This window comes from Bacillus rossius, chromosome 11 (genome assembly GCF_032445375.1).
Source record: "Bacillus rossius redtenbacheri isolate Brsri chromosome 11, Brsri_v3, whole genome shotgun sequence".
In the NCBI taxonomy this organism is placed as follows: domain Eukaryota; kingdom Metazoa; phylum Arthropoda; class Insecta; order Phasmatodea; family Bacillidae; genus Bacillus; species Bacillus rossius.
This window is the reverse complement of record NC_086338.1, coordinates 9,710,781-9,727,478: the sequence shown is the minus strand read 5'-3', so window position 1 is coordinate 9,727,478 and position 16,698 is coordinate 9,710,781.

Below are 16,698 nucleotides of genomic sequence, written 5' to 3'. Positions count from 1 at the left end.
AAATTATTTCACAACACCTAAGATAATTTGTTTGTCTTGTGATGTTCTAGTATTTGTTATGTCCATACTCTTTCGACGTAACAAATTAAAACAGCAAGCATCTTGTACCACAAAACCAAGGGATCAATTTGGACACGTGATACGAAAAAAATTACGTCAACCTAAACTAAACTTTAAAACCTGTAGAGAGAAAATATGAACTAAATGATGATACATATCTCTTAATTTACACGCAAATCTGAAAGTTAGTTAAAGTTCAGTATCTCATATCCAAGTTTTTCACTTGATCCCGAGGTACATGATGCTTGCTGTTTTAATTTAGTGCGTTAAAAGATCCTGAACATAACGAATACTTGTAATATAACAGTGAATAATAATCTTAAGATTATTACTAAATATGCACTTTCTTTCTATGAATTAAACACTTAACCTCACAATTATTATTAATAAGTGTTTTTGATATCCACCAACATGGCCGTGCTGTTATGAAAATAAAAACAAAGTCACGAAGTTGGCCGAAGGTGAAGTTTTCGGGCATGTTCGGGTTGGTCCTCAACCCTTTGTGAAATGTAGGCTACCCCTTAAGACACAGGCTTACTTAAAATAAAATTTCCCTTGTTTTTTATGTTTTTAGTTATCATTTCATGAATATATTGTAAATCGTACAGATCATGAGAAATATATATATCCAAAAATCATTGCGATACGACATTTAGTTTTCAAGAAACGATCTTTTTATTTTCGATACTTATAAAACTTACATTTTGAAGTATTAAATTAAAGTAGGTAAATGCTAAACCATTTTGGTTGGTATCCTTATCATTTTTTTCCAGTATTTTACGAAGTCCAAAATCATTTAAAAAAATAACTATTTTTTTACACAATTTATTTTTAATTGAAAAAAAAAATAGGGAAAAAGCATGAAGTGTATGTGCAGGTTTAAAATGTAACATTAATTTTCTCGATAGAGCTAGCGAGACCATATCGGTACCAATCAATAACTTGTATGTACAAACAAGCTATGAAATTGTCCATAAAGTCTCGCTGCTTTTTCCCTATATTTGTCAAAATTTTAAAGAAAATTCGTATGTAAACAAATTTTTTAACGGTTGTAGCCTCTCGTGTTAAACACTCGAGGGGAGCAAGGAGTAGGAATGGAACAGAGTACGGCGAAATGTCATCTAATAGTATTACAACTCTATGGTAAAAACATATTTATTATCGCTTATACATTAAATTATTCATTACAACTTCATTAATGACAAAAATGTAAACAGTTGATATTTGCGGCGTGGCTCTGATGCAAAAGTCTGCAAACAGAAACGTTTAGGAATTATTGCAACGTGAGACACGTGAATGCAGCTTAACAAATTCACTTCACAATTCCCCGTGCACTCATACTTGGCACCGCGCTTGGCGCTGGGTACACTGTCAAAACAAAAACTAAGTTACAAGCAATTAACGTCCATAAATTTCCAGAGTGCAAATGAAAGTATATAACAAGACCCCTCGACTTATTGAATATTATGCGACACACCTCTGTCAATGCGCAAGTTAGCAAACATCAAAATAATCATTAATATAATTTAACTAAAATGCTATTTATACACAACATGACTAATACAAAAAGGACCACTATACATGTTTTCACGAGGGTACGCAGACCTCAAATTATTAATATAACAGGTCGTCAACTTAGATTACTCTTGTCAACACGTATTTCTGCGGGCAAGTTCTTATTCGTCGATGCAGGGGTTACCATTGACTATCTCCCCAAACTATCGTAGCGGGAGAAATGCTCGTCGGTGTGGGGACTGGCATTATTCTGACGCCGACCGCCGGTGCTCCCTCTGGTTCGCACAGGCCGTTATGTCACAACAACACTTACTCTTAAGTGCGCCGAACACGCCCGAGCGTGAGTGTGTGAAAGTGCGCCGCGACGAACACCAAAGCGACGTCAGCGCCTGGCCGGGTGTGGCAATGCGCCTAAGTATATATAATTATTTGTCAAATTAAAACAACTAAATTAATAACAATTTAAAAGAGGATTCATGTAAGGGAAATTATGTCTAATTGTTTTATAAGCATATATTTTGTAACTTGTCTTTAAGTCCAAAACTGGCCGGGTCGGTTTTCCCGCGTTTCACGTGGTTAGGCGCGAGGCCGCAGGGCGGTCTCGCGCTCAGTTACCGTTTGGAGCTCGAAGGGGTCGGGCGCTCCGCGAACGTCGGGTCATCAACTCTAGCATCTCTTCAACATTTCAGCAATAGTGTAAGTTTTCGGAAATCTTTTAATTAACTCGGCGCCGACCCCAACTCAGTCGCACTTTATTTTCATACGTAATTCCATGTCCAGTTTAAGGACCGCGTAGTAGTGGTACGCAATTTTCGGCTCTTTAGCCAAATAATCGTTATCGTCGAAGTTTCCTACGTAATAAGTGTTGAGAATAATACTGACTAACTTTCATCTCTTAACTTTCTCCCTTTTAATTGTGCAAAGTGTAACGTGTATTTTAAGTGACTAACTTTCATTTGCAAAAGACGTTTACGTGTACGTCCCCAGTTGGCGTGTTCACGTAATTTCTGAAACGTTAATATTTCGTAGCAGGCTAGACTGCAAACCATCCTGAACATAGGAACTTTTCTACATATTTTCCAGCCCGCCTAAGTTGGGACAATACCAGTTTCATTTACATGCTAAACCTTTCTCAGGGACGAGAACCCACTGTTTCAGTTTGTCGATATAACTTTGCAATCCATCTTGGTCGCGCAAACCGTCACGTATAGATATACGCGTGTCATAGCGGTCCGACAACGGACGCGGCCAGTGTCGGGACCAATGAGTGTATCTATACTGAATAAAGTGCAGTGTCCCGTAACTCGTTTACCATTCATTTACAAGGCGTCCTGGGTGGCCTAAACAGCCCAGGTAATTTTCGAAACGAGACGCGCTCCTGCCTGCAGCCACGAGGCCGAACCCCCGTTAAAACCCCTGAGATATTTTACAACGCTAATAATTAATTAAAAACTAAAACAGGCAGCGGGAGTGGCGTCAATTCTTCACGTGTCGCTGCCGGGATTCGCACCTAAGTGTTATGTGTCCAGTCAGATGTAAAGTCTTTCATCGGGACTCACAAGCTGACACCGCCGTCTCCAAGCCTTGCCTCCGTCACCACTGCCCTTCTTCTCACTCTAAGTTTTATACCCACTCGGTCTATAGGTGTCTACGACGAAACAGTACTTTACCAAGTGGTAGCTTCTTCCGACGGGCAGCGTGACGGCAGACCGGTGAGACGTGTTGACAGTGTAGCTTCCTTCGGCAGGGAAGGCCAGCAGGGCCTCCGGCTGGTGTCGCTGGTGGTCGCGACGAGTCTCCTCCCTCAGCGGAAAATGGGGCCCCTTTTATACTCTGTGAACTGCTAGTATCGAACATGGCAGATTGTTCTCGGTCGGGGCAACGAGAACAGGCGCCTACGGCGATGTACGATTGGAAGCCCGCCAAAACGAGCCTCCCCGAGGGCTCCCGAGCGGCACCGAATGTCATGCGCGCAGCGCGTGAATGCTTTGCTTGTGCTGGTTGCATCGGCGCGCAGTTAGGCGCCGCGCGACACATCTTGATGTGCGTATGCGGAGCACACGCAACACGGTATTAATTTTTTCCAAATGATTTTACACATCTTAAAGTACTGGAACAAATTTTTACTGAAATCAACCAAATAGTTCAGTATTTACAACATTTATGATACCTACCTACTTAAAAATGTAGGTTTTTATAGTAAGTTATGACAGTTAAAAAAATTGTATCTAAAAAAATAAATGTCGTATCGTAATGTTTTTTTATATATTCAATAAATATTCATGAAATGATAGCCAAAATATTATAAAAAAACTAGGGCAATTTGAATGATGAACGATGTCGATGTTTTTGGTCTTTTTCGTCGATGCATCGGCGATGTATCGCTCTTCAAAACATCGATGCTAACATCGATGTTTCATGAACGATACATCGATGTTTTCAAAACATCGATGTATCGTTTGCATCCCTATCTGGAATCCTTTGCTGGAGCAGCCTTCGGTATTTCGCTCTAGCATCCCTCTTCCCCTGGAGCGGCCTTTCGAGGATATCGCTCTAGAACCTTTACCGCCCTCCTCTTCCATGATCCCTGCCCAGCAAGAGGACCAGGCCCTCTCTGCAAGGCGGATTGCCAACAGTTCAAGTGACGACTGAGGAAGTCACACCCCACCTCAAGCCACCCCAGCACTGGATGCTGTTGCCGGGACACGTCAATTTTGCGCCCAACGTGGGGCCTGTGTCAGTCTAGATAGGCTGAGGACCACGACCTACAACCACTAGAGCTTCTCATCACAGCTGGAGCAACATCCACTTCCAGGAGGGCAGATAACACCTGGTGGTGCCCAACCCAACTGAAGGATGTCTTCTGGATCCTGTGCAGCACCTCACTGCAGTGCACAAGATGGCCCCAGCATTCGTTGTGTATGCTGCAATGCCCAGTTTCACCTACAATGCCTTGGTTTCATGGAACAAGTCATTGAACAGGCATATATTCACATATGCCAGCCCTGCAGACAACTCCTGGTGGAGAATAAGCCAACAGTTCCAGCTCCCCGGTGCTGCTTTGCGACGAACTGCCAGGGGACAGCCCTAGTCCTCGTCACCTGCCAGGCCTGCCAGCGCGACTACCATCTCGCCTGTCTAGGCTGGGAAGATACACCACTGGACCTTGCTGGGATGTCGTTTACCTGCGCCCAGTGTAGAGCTAATCCCACTGCACCTTCAAGTACAAGAGCTGCAAGTGCACCTCGGCCCTTTAGAGGTCAGGATCATGAGGACCCTGTGCAATCTGTACACCAATGGGAGCAAGCCCTACGGTCATATGCAATCCACCCTACCGAATGGGTGGACCGAATAGGCCCATTACTACTTGGGGAAACCTCTAGATGGTTGAATAACCATGAAGGGCTCTATGACACCTGGAAAGAGTTCACAGGGGGCTTCCTGAACCATTTTGGAAACCAGCCAAGACTGGCAAAGCTTACCACCCAATTATATGGTACCAAACAAAAGGAAGGAGAGGATGTCGAAAGATTCTTACTACAGAAAAGGAAACTTTATGAGAGGCTTCAGCCAGGGAGAGACCCAAATGAATTTCTCCCTACCTTGTTGGAGCTGGTGCGGCCCAACCTACGGCCATTTCCGCGGCATCCACCTCCCGAGAAATTATCCGAACTTATGGTTCGAGCCACTGCTGTGCAGCGAGACTGTCTCGAAACTAGGGGCACTGTAATAAGCAAACCGTGGTCACCACCAACCCCGGTACAATAATATGCTACCCCAACAAAAGATTGCCAAAATGTTGGCACTGTCCTGAACAACACTTTCATCAAGACTGCCCAGTGCTCCGCTGCAAACAGTCTGAAAGGAACAGCCTCAACACAGTAGGCCCCTGGAAGGAAAAAGTGGTGCCAACGAGCCCTACCCCTACCCTACACCCTAGGCAGAAGACCTCAACTCCCAAGCTCGGTTCGAAAGTAGACCGACCCCGAGCATTATGTGCATACAGCACCACCCACAACATGAACTGCCAAGAGTGAAGGTGCAACTGGACTCACAGACCAATCAGGCTCTTATCGACATGGCCGCCACCACTAATTTTGTGTGCGAGAGTGGTGTGCAGATAACAGGGACCCCTATTAAGTCCCAACCCCAAATGGCCCAGCTTGCCACCCAGGGATCCACCATGACCTTACTGGGCAATGCTGTGGTGCAATGCTGCATAGCTGATTTGGACATGGAGATCCCATGCCTAGTCGCAAAGGACCTTCGAGAAGATCTCGTGTTGGGCCAAGATTGGCTAACACAGCAGCAGGCGACATTGGACTTCGGAGATAAAACTATATGCTTCGGACGAACGTCCCGCCGAACTCTTAACTGGGACACCACAGGAATGGGTGACCCGAACGCCTCTAATCAAAGTGGTGTTAACACTAACCATGGAATCTGCATGGAACAACCAAGAGACCACCCTATGGTTGTGTTGGCGCAAGGAGACCAGCGACCCCAAGAAACTCCTTCCCCACGCTCTGCCACAACCAAGCTGAGCCAAAATAACTCAGGCAGTGGTTTTCAGTGGTGCCAGAAAGGAGAAACCCCCAAAAGGGAAATCGCCCATGCAGTCATGGAGACAGCCGCTGAGCGGCGCCTTCATAAAGGCGAGATGCAACCAGAATAAAGAGTCCTTTCCAGACCGAGGAATATGGATTCCCCAGAACAGGATTCACCTGCAGCCATTGAGAGAGATTAAACAGATCTGTCAAAAACCCCCGAACCCCAGGAACCTACGAGCCCTCTCCACCAGGGCAGGGCCGTACCTCCAGGAACCTACGACCCCGGGAATGGCTGGTCAGACCGGCCCGTTACCGGCTAACCTCAGCATAGTGCAGTGGCCAGTGTAGGTAGGTCAGCCCTGGGACTGAAGCCCAGGTTACTGACCTCTGGCAAGTGTGACGATCCAGGCCGAGGCCACAGAGGGAGGGGGCGAATTGTCGTGTCCTGCATTTGGCCTTGGCCACCTTGTGTGAGTGCTACATGCTCATCCCTTAAACAAATATGGCTGCCCCGACACCACAGAGTATTTTTTACCTAAATCTCTATGATTACGCTCGTATCCTGTAAGATGGTGATGCACCCGGCGCCGATAGATGGCGCCTGCTGCAGAATGCAAATAAGTGGGATCCATTGTGTCATTACTCAGGGAAGGAGCAGGCTTCCGCTCGTGTTGGGAGCATCCCGAGAGTCATAAATTAACATATGATCAGGATAGTCAGTGATATCTTATGGAACATGCTACAAAGGCTAAATCTGTAAATATTGACTGTAATTATATTGTACCCGATTTGTATATAAGCTTGCTTTGTACTTGGAATCCTTCGCTGGAGCGGCCCTCGGGATTTCGCTCTAGCATCCCTTTACTCCCCTCTCATCCTTCTCTCTCTTCTTCCTCCAGAGTGGTCTTCGCTGAAGCGGCCTTCTGGATTTCGCTCTAGCATCCCTCTTCCCCTGGAGCGGCCTTTCGAGGATATCGCTCTAGGACCTTTTCCGCCCTCCTCTTCCTTGATCCCTGCCCAGCAAAGGACCAGCCCCTCTCTGCAAGGTGGATTGCCGACTACAGGAGCTGTTCAAGTGACGACTGAGGAAGTCACACCCCACCTCAAGCCACCCCAGCACTGGATGCTGTTGCCAGGAGACGTCAACCTGTAAATATGTTTCCCGGGCGACTGAGTCGCGTCTCCCCGCCTGTGACCATGTGGGCTCCACGCACTCTCACACAAAGGGAAGAGGGGGGATTCATGTGCGTGCGGCAAGGGGGGAGGCCACTGAGACATCGCGGAGTGTTGGTCGAGTTAGTCACCTGAGTGGGATGAGAGAGTGCGGTCGCGAAGTTGTGAGTGAGAGTCGAACGGACACTGGGAGTCGTGTCACCGTTGTCACATCCCCGTCATTCGCATCTTCGTCGGTCACATCACCGTCATTCACGTTGTCAGCCATGTCACCGTCGTTCGCGTTGGCAGTTACATCACAGTCTTTCATGTCATCATCATTCACGTCACTACCAGTCATGTCACCATCATTCACACCACTGTCAGTCGCATCACTGTCGTGTCACCGCCAGTCAGGTCACTGCAAGTGTCGTGTCGCGCTCAAAATGTGTGGAGCCGGGCCTTGCCCTGATGGACTGTCACAGATGGGAGCCGTGACAGCCCATGTACAGTATGTTACGTGTGCAGTAAACACAACTAACGTCATAAACTCTTTTATTTCACCAGAGTTAGGCTAGTTCCCTTGCCACGTGGCACAAACCTTCTCTGCCGGAGCAGTTTGGCAGCGACTCCGAACCACGGGAATGGCCCTAACGTCGACAAAGTAGCTATCCTGACCTAACAAACTGACGTCGTCCAGGCCTGCGGCCCCTTTGAGCCCGATTTGACACCGCCCAACCACCATCTCTATTCAAACCTCCCGCTCGTGCGTGCATGTGTGCGTGTGTTTTTAGCCCGGCAAGAGGGCGCTTAGAAGCAGTGCGGCGACTCCCTAAAGTGTTAAGTTTTAATGTGAATTGTAAACCCTTTTTCATTCATTTTTTTGCTCCAGTGTTTTGTTGCAGTTTATTCATGTATTTCTTTAATTTAAATATTACATTACTTAAAAAACTACAGACGTTGCCCGGGCGGACCCGAATAGGCACGGACTTGGACGAGGGTAGGAATGTTTTTATATAAATTCTCAATAACTACGTAAATATTAATGTACTTTAAATTGCCAGTAATTTTTATGTATTTTTTAATGTTAATCTATGATTTACTTAACTTTCGCCGGGGCACGGAATCGCAGAATGTAATAACGGTAATTGTGTTGGCGCGGGGGCACCATATTAGTCGAGACGAGCCAGCTCTCGTCTAGTTCATCTTCATCACCGACCGATAGCAGACGCGCCAGCACCCCGGGGATCTCAACCGTTGTAAACCACCGATCAAGTAATTCTGCATCTTTAATTATTCTTAAACCTTTTCGTCCGTCAATCCTCGGGGCAGCTCTCGGTCGGCGGACTGTATTAATAATTAATTATCTCATTCGAGTTTTTATACATTGTGTACTAAGCATACTTTATCGCATGGCCACGTGGGTGGACCATGCATTCACTTAAGTCGGTTCGTGCCTCAGGCTTTTTAACCGTTTAAAGTGTAACGTGCGTAGAGGGGGACGTGTTCGTGGAATTAAATCTGGAAATAAGTAAAACCTGAGTACTTTATTTAACCACGTGGTGAGTGAGCCTACTTAGCCTAGGAGTGTGGCGTGCCCGACGCCAAGAGCGGGCCAGGTCTGGATCTATATAGGGTAGAAAGGGCTGGTAACTCGTCCCCACCTGGGCTACGTCACGCCTTGAGAGGGAGACTCAGCCGGGTCCACGTGCCCTTACACGTGGTGGCGCCCATTCATAACACCTTAAAGTCACCGGGAACGTGCGCGCAGCCCTCAAAACAATTCACACAATCTCCCAATTTTTTTTAATGTAGCTATACTAACCTAATTAACCATCCAAAATCATTATTTTAATGATTTTAATGGTTTTAGAAGTATAACACACGTGTGTGTTTGTTTGTTATTTAAAACAGCTGTTCATGTAAACAATTTCTCAGCTACATAAGCGCCATTTTACTTAGTGAATGCCAGCTTCAAGAAGTATCGGTTATGTTCCATCTGAACCAAATGCACGTGGTGGTCGACTGTTGCCTTAGGCTGACGTCGTCCGACCGAAGGCCACCCTAAAGCCCGACCTGCAACCGCCAGTATCCGATCCCGCTAACGGAACGCACCCCTAGCCATGGCCCACCCGAGTCAGGCGAGCACCGCGGAGCAAAGGTAGAATTAAAGCACATGGCCTAATCAACCAGACAACACGATTCCAGTACATTATAAATTCAACGTACATTAATGATCACATCACTTTTAATTAACAACCCCGTGCAAAAGAAGTGCGACGTAGGAGTGCCCGGGTCACTCACGTGTGGATTTTTATTAATACATTTGTGGGTGCTCCCCTTGCGGCCTTCAGCCTAATTTAAATAAAGTAGTGTGTGACTTAATTAAAACCGCCCCAAATTTTCATGTATCATTCACCACTGGAGCAGTCATTAAGCGACGAACAGTCTCCAGTGTGACTCACATTATTCAAACTTAATTAGGTAATATAAACTTGTTAAATACAATTTCCAAAACGTATCTATGTATTAGGTTGATTGTAAATTTTTAATGTGTGAATATAGAGTCACTTACAATCTTTTATTAATATAATATTTTACGAATAACGGAACTTAAGAAACCTTGGTGCGAGATGACGCTGAGCCCTCCCCTCGCGCCAGGGCCAGACGCCAGTACCGAGCGACTCACGGACCGGGACGGATGTGCGTCCCACGGGGAGCTATCAACCATTGTCTGCATCGATTTCATTCCTGGTAATTATAGTCACTCTCCAAAACCTTTTTATAATTAACTCCCCGTGTGCACCCGGTCCTTTTACGGTGTAGGGCCTATCCCAGCTGCTCTAACGTAAACTCCCCACACAACGCATTATGCGGGGAAATGCAGCATACGGCGAGGGCCGACTCCCGCAATCACAGACGTTTGTTTAATTGCCGAAGTGCACAGGCACCGGCCACATCGAGTTAAAGACTTTTAACGAATTTCATAGCGAGCCGCGGTCCACACAGGTGGGCCAGAGCGACGCCGTTCGCAATTTACGGGATTGGCCGACTCCAATCGAACTCTCCCCCTCAACCTCGACTGGCGTGAGGGTTTAATATTAGTGACGGCGCATCAGAGCGCCCAGTGTAAACATTGTTTAATTTGTGTAGGGAAAAATCGTGTAACTGTAACTGCCAACTCAATTAAACATCCACTCCTCACACTCTGTGTATACGACAGTGCAAACCGGACTCGTTTATGTTATTCGTGAATTTCCCCAACCCAGTTAGGGATCCGTGTGCTATGCTGTGTAGGACCAGTAGTGTATCAGTAATCAGGGATCCTTAACACCACGACTACCGCCGCCGTTCCTAGTGGGCTTCGCAGGTGCATTTGTACCCAACGACCCACATCGAGGTTAAACACCGAGTTAGCCTGGCGCCCTCCCGGACACGTTTCACGTAAAAAACCAGCCTTCCCGCTAGGAACTATGCCGGTTCTCGAACACGGACCTGGGCGATGGCAAGGCAGGGATGCCAACTTGGGGATCTGCCCCCCAAATTTTGGGGGAACCAAGATGTAATTGGGGTTTTATAGGGGGTACATTTATTTGGGGGATTCTTTAGGGGGATTTTTTAGCGGTTAAGTTATTGAAGAAATTGTTTGAGGGCGTGAAATTAAAGTTCACTAGTTGAAAACAAAGTGAAAAAAGAACACCAACACAAGTGGTGCTGGTAGCTGAATTTCGCACAACGACCAACAACTTGCTGGTCAAGAGAATTCAGTTTGATGTCACTCCTGCTGCCTGTCTAAGTTTTTTAAGTAGTTATTAATTTGGAAAGTGATCTCAGGGATTTTAACGGGGGTTCGGCCTCGTGGCTGCAGGCAGGAGCGCGTCATAGTTCGAAACCTACCCGGGCTGTTCAGGCCACCCAGGATGCCTTATGAATAAATAATAAACTGGTTGACACGACACCACTTTATTCAGAACCGTTACACTCACTGGTCCCAGTACTGGCCGCGTCTGTTTGTCTGACCGCTGCGGCACGCGAGTCTCTATGCGTAAACAGTGCGTAAGACCAGGATAGGTTGCTAAGTGGTATGCACGGACTTATATAGTGGCCGATTATCAACGTGAAAGATGTGGTGGATAGTCGCGGAGCTACTGTGCTGCAACAGCTTATGCAGGCATTTACATTAACGTGGAAAACGGCACATACAAACAAATGTTCTAAAGTTATTTGCAATCTAACCTGTGGCAAAATATTAAAGTCCCGAAAAGTACGTAGACCCGGTAAGATGGAAACATACACGTTACAGTCACTTATTAATCAGTTATTACTCGGTTAGATTGCACGTTACAAGTTGGTACACATTTACATACGATGAAAGTTAAGAGACGGAAATTAACGAGTAAGAACTCGACACACGTTACTAAGAGTCTTCGACGATAACGATTACTTGTCTTTGAGCCGAAAACTGCGTAACTCATTTACGCTGTCCTTAAACTCTGGACATGAAATTACTTAATAAATGCAAAGCTCCCTGTTGGGATAAAATAAATAGTTAACGAGTCGCACGAAACATCGTGCGACTGAGTGGGGTTGGCGCAGAGCTGGTAAAAAGGATTAGAAGAACTAACATTATTGCTGAGACTTGGATGTAGCGCGAAAGTTGAAGGCTCTGCATTCGCAGAGCGACCTACCCCTGCGAGCTCCCGACGGTAACTGAGCACGAGACCGCCCTGCGGCCTCGCGCCTTGACACGTGAAGCGCGTGAAAACAGCTACGACCAGTTTTGGACTTAAATGACATATTTTACAATATATGATTATAGAACAATTGGATATAATTTCCCTCGAATTAGTTCTCTTTTAATTGTTATTAATATGATTGTTTATGTTTTAACAGAATAATTGCATATTTAATTAGGCGCATTGCCACACTCGGCCGGGCGCTCTCGTCGCTTTGGTGTTCGTCGCGGCGAACTTTTACACACTCGGCGGACATCACGCTCGAGCGTGTTCGAGGCACTTAAGAGTAAGTGTTGTTGTGACTTAACGACTTTTGCGGACCAGAGGGAGCACCGGCGGTTGGCGTCAAGTTTTTACTTTTACCGTTCAACGTTTTCACATTGTAAGCTGTCTGTTGAGGTTGTATCTATTAGGTTGTTATGTACTCTCGCGTTTTATTGGATTATAAAGTAAGTCGTTTTTGTTTTTTTTTGTCCCAAGGAATAAAAAAAAAACCAAGAATAATAATTAATTATTCGTGTTAAAATCTTTTCCAGAATGCAAAAAATAAAAATAAAAAATTCAGCAAAAATATAATATGTAATGTTGGGAGTCCATTCCAGAACTTCAAACCGAAATTAAATTCGTACACGTAAGCTTATAAAATTGTAGATATCTACGAAAGTTTAGTTTTAAAAATTATGCTCTGTTTGGGCAGGAAAATAAGAGAAATTTAAGGTTCAAGTGATAATAATTTTAGCTCTCAAAGAGGATGTACAATGAAAACTTAAGGAGTATTTAATCGAAATTTAGGGGGGGTTTGATAATTTGTCCTAGCTCCTAGGAAGTAAACGCTGTGAGAGTTGGCATCACTGGCCGTAGGTACGGCAACAAAAGAAAAGAAACGAGGTAGGGCAAAATGATCGTTGGTAGGAGTTAAAATGGGCGATTGTAGGAAAAAATTGTATTTTACGATTTTGGTTTGGACTGTTAGGTTGTGTAATAAGCTGGCAGAGAAGTATTATGTTTGGGAAATATTCTGTTTCGGAGATACAAGTACATAATCTTGTAACACATTGATGAGGTGGTCCGTGCTCTAAGTGAAATAGAATAGCGTAACACTGTAGCATACTTACGAGGTTCAATGTTCGCCATTGCTGTTGCACCTGATTGGCAGTGAATTTTCGTTGGAATTATTGCTTTGTGGCTGCATTGAAGGGGTTTGCGTTTCTCAAGTTCTTGCAATAATCCTGAACGTTTTGGTGCATCGTGCATGGATTTTCGTTGTGTGTTAGTTCTTAAAACTGCGTTTTTGTGTTGAAAGTGAAATTTAAACAGTCGCTCGTCAAACTTTGTCATTCGTTTTTCACAGGCTTCGGGTTGTGTGAAGCACGCTTATTGGTTAATGTTTTGCTGAACAACATTCCAGCTATGTGAAGAAAACGACTTTTCCGCACGAGTTCTGTTTGTAACTGCCTGTTGGCAGTAATTCTCTTGTTTCGGCATTTCTGACATCTGCACGATTATTTTGCAGTTCCTATTTATTCAGTGCTGTTTTTAATTTCCCCGATTTTTTAAATTTTAATTTCTTTGCTTTGCTCATCCAAATTTGTTTTTCTACTATTACTTCGTTTTGCTATCGTGCGACATTCTTAGTACTATGTAATTATGGCGTATATTTCGCGCAGCATCTTGTAGGCATTTATTTTTTAATTTAGTTTTTCTGGCATGAAAACTTAAGTTTTCGTTATTTCTCATTATTGCTGTTTGAATTTCCGAGGGACACTGATTATTTATTATTATTATTTTTTAACTTTATTGCAACTTGTCCCAAAGAGCTGAAAACTCTAGCTGGGGGACTATACATACAATGTACAACATACATATATAGTTGCTGATGTGGAGAAGTCTTGTACGTGCCAAAATGTAAATTTTTCAGGAGAGACAAAAAAAACTACAGGTATAATCAAGTGCACAATATGACAATTTTGCCTTTTGTTTTTAGTAACTTTAGTTTTGTGGTATAATGAAAGTACAGTTTTGCCATTTACAATAGTATATTCAAAGAAGTTTCAAGTACTATTTTTTGGACCTCATTATTATTTTGTAATGTCCCAAAATGCTGTCGCAGATCCACACCTCCCATATGGTTGTTATATTGAGAAATGATGTCAGGGCAGCTTACTTGTATTCTTATTTGATTTTATTGTCATATCTATCAACATTGTGGAGAGGTTGGGATCCAGCAAATGTAGACAAAAGATTCACAACTTTATTGTCCTTCCAGCATACATTTGATACTTGGACACCGTGAATGTTTCTTACATATTCCTCAGCTGTTCCTCTGGGCATTTTCTTCGTTTGCTCTTCTGAAATCTTACAGTTGGGTATCCTGTTGCTACGGACAGTTCCGAGACTCAGAATTCCTTCCTTGGCTAAATATGTCACAAGTGGCTAAGATGTATAATAGTTGTTGAAGTAAATTTTGTGTTTCACATTACGCGGAACCTCTCTACATAGGCGAACAACCACATTGCTACTTGCTCTATTGTTAGGTTGCGCATATGAGGCTGAAGTTCTCTTGAAAAACTTGCAAGTAAAATTTGTATGAAACATCAATTTCTGGTTTTTTTCTTTAAATAATCGCCGCATGTGTTTTACATTAAAAGAAGCACTGAGATAACGAAATGTCTTACTTGTGTAATGCGCTTCTTTAGTAGGGAAAGAAGCAATGTGCTCTTCAATACACTTCACTACATGTCCTGGCTTTGTGTTTCCAGGGGTATTTTTACCTCTTGCATCCTTTGGTGATTTACCTTCAGACAACAGGTTGCAAATTCGTCTAAGACGATCACTAGAAATACCATGGATAGAGAGGAAAGCAGTTTTACACACGTAAACTCTTCCACTTGGCGTAGACAGGGTGTCTTTGAATGTGTGGGATTTTGGTTTTCCACTTGGGGCATTAGAAGGACAGCGTGGATGTTTTCACTTGTTTGGTTGGCACTCGATAAGACTTTAGGTAAGCGTCCTGTTTAATTTTTTGTATCAAAGTCAATGAACTTTGTGTAGATCTGTAATGTACGTACAGTCAAACCTCTCTGAAACGACCCCTCACGGTTCCCAGGAATAGGGTCGGAATAGAGGGGGGGTCGTAATAGATGTTTTCCGAAATTTTCAGTTGATTTCAACCCCCCCCCCCCCCCCCCCCCCCAACCCCTTTTCCCAAACCGCTATTCGCTAAGAAACCAGCCATACAATGGCAGGATGCTGTCACTCACAATGCTAGACGGCTGTGCTTTAAACCTTCATGACAAGTCCGTCGCCCTACAGGCCACCTCTAAAGAAAATATGTCAATAGACAGTTTATTTTTACTGGTTAGATTACATGTACGATTTCTTGCTTGCCGTAGTTAAATACACTAGAACCCCGATGTCACGAACCCCGGATTTAACGAAGCAGTGATTTTACGAATACATTCTCGAGAACCGTCAAAAAATTGGACATTTTGACCAAAATGTGAAAATCAGAAGAAAAAAAATTTAAAACAAAACAAAATGAAAGATTATTAAAATCTGTTAACTTTAACACACAGCGTATTTTTTGTGTCGGCTTTAATATTTCCAATAATGTTCATGTGAGAATAACAAAAAAATAATGGGACATTTCCTTTAAAAATACGGCAGCAGTAGCTTGTGCAACGTAAGTGGGAGCGCGGGAATATCGTCTAGACAGGCTGGCGGCAGCACAGGCGGCGGATGCATGACGTCATACGGCTTACCTCTCCTTCCCTTGTCTAGACTTCAAGGTTCATCCCTCCCAGGCATACAAACCATCGTGTCTCTCTCCCCCTCCTACTTCAACGTCCTTTGGCATGTGAAACTGTCAACATCCTTCCTCACCTTCACCAAACTGTGTGCGACTAAAGCCAGGTTTGTATAGTCCAGTTCTGGTAAAATGAAAAATTTTTAAGGGCCCCCGCGACAGCCATTTACCGTTAATTGTTTTGATACAAATTGTTTGTTAGTTACACAACATTATTTCTGAAGGAAAATCACTGAAACTTCAAAATTTATTTAATGGAAAAATTTAGCAGGGCCGTAAAAGTATTCATTTTTGCCGCAAATGAACTATACTCGCCCTTCCTGCCGGACAACATTCTCGGCGCGTGACGCATGGCAACTACAGTCGTGTGCCGCGCACAGCCACGAAAAACCTACGCAATTTCCAAACTATACTATATATCCGACTGGAGTCTGTTTACGAAAAGCATTTAAGAATTTGTTAATGGTTCTTTTGAGATAAAATGGCTAAAAGACATGTTTTCGAAGTTTTAGGTGTAAAAAACCCGTTACAAATTTCTTGAAAGTATCATAGGGAAATGCATTACACCTTTATCTTTATTTTTCCGCCATATAATGTTATGGTCACCGCTCAAATTTCACTGTTATCTGACGGGAACGAGATGACTGCGCGCCAGTTCAGAAGCCTTGCACTTAGAGGTTTTACCGCGCTAGAACTACCATTGAGCGTCGATCTTATCATCCCGCTTCACTAACACACACGCTGACCAGACGGCGCCCTAAAGCTGATTAGAGGAAGCATGTAGAAATGCAAGGCAGGAAATTTTTCCAGCTTATCAACCAGGACCCGGGCAAGTCTTGACTATTAAGCTTTTCACATTAAAATATAAGAGACTTGTATT